Below are 1,303 nucleotides of genomic sequence, written 5' to 3' on the forward strand. Positions count from 1 at the left end.
GAGGGTTGGAAATGTAAAGCTAGACATTTTGTAGCAAAAGGAGAGGTATGGTTGATTTTGCAGTCTAGGAGCAGAGGTCCCTGAGACCATCAAGGGAGAAGAGCGGAGAGTGGAACCCTACCCAGAGAAGCAGTGACACCAGAGATGATAACATGGAGAGATGGAGTCTCTGGGGACTTTAGACCCAGAGAGGGAGAGGGGCTGTGTGTTGACAACCGGGGGCAGGCTTTGGTTGGTTGATGATGCATTGAAGGGATTGTAACCATGGCAATGAAACGATATACAATAGGATGAATATAAAGCTAATGCTCTCCCATGTAAACTATTACATAATTCACAATAAAACATTAAAAGTAAAAAGGATCAATTGTTCAAACTCACCAGTCACTCCTTGGAAATCCTATACAGGATCACTGTGAGTCAGAACTGACTTTACAGCACTTAACAACAACATGATAAAAACCAGATATGCGACATATAAGTTGAAAGTTTTATTAAATGCAACAGGCATAAAATTATATCCCAATAAATATCATCAGAACAAGCATGGAAAGAGAATTTTTACACCATACCATTTTTCATTGACTGTGTATATAAATATGAGTAATTGCTATTACATTCATTATTTTGTCATTCCACAATCATAACTCAACAGAATGAGTTTGTGATTTCTCACATTAGATGCCATTGTACACAGTGTGAACAAAAAACATATATATCAATACTTAATGTTTTTAATGTGACAAATCAGCTTGCTTCGAGCTTGTTAGTTTATCTAAATCAGTTTGGATAGACAACAACACTCCTCTCAGGGAATAATGTGCATCTGGAATTTTCTGTTTTGTGGTAAAGACGCTCATAGTAGAGAAATCATCCTCATAGAGGTATATTGATCGGAATGGTAGAAGAGGTTTTCAAGCAATTCCAGCAAGCTCAGAGTATTCATTTTTAACTTCTATGTCAAATGAAACAATTAATGATGCTTTTTGCAAATTCGTTTTCAGTCCTTGATTAGTAGCCAGTTTTGTAAACTTATCCTACAAGGTAGTATTTGCTGTTGTTGTAAAATACTAGTTCATTTAAATTATCCATATTATTTGATAAAAGAAATAGATTCCAAAGCCCTGAGTTTCTTATTGTGTGTGTACTATCATTTGATGGAAAATAAGATTCAAATTCATAGTTCTCCAGGTACACAGTAATTGGCCACCACCTACTTCTTAATTATTATAGTTATATTAAATGGAAGAAATGAGGAGTTACAAGAGCTGAACAGAAAATTTCAAAGGTCAGCTCAAGAAGA

Source organism: Chrysochloris asiatica, unplaced genomic scaffold (genome assembly GCF_000296735.1).
Source record: "Chrysochloris asiatica unplaced genomic scaffold, ChrAsi1.0 scaffold00015, whole genome shotgun sequence".
Classification (NCBI taxonomy): Eukaryota; Metazoa; Chordata; class Mammalia; order Afrosoricida; family Chrysochloridae; genus Chrysochloris; species Chrysochloris asiatica.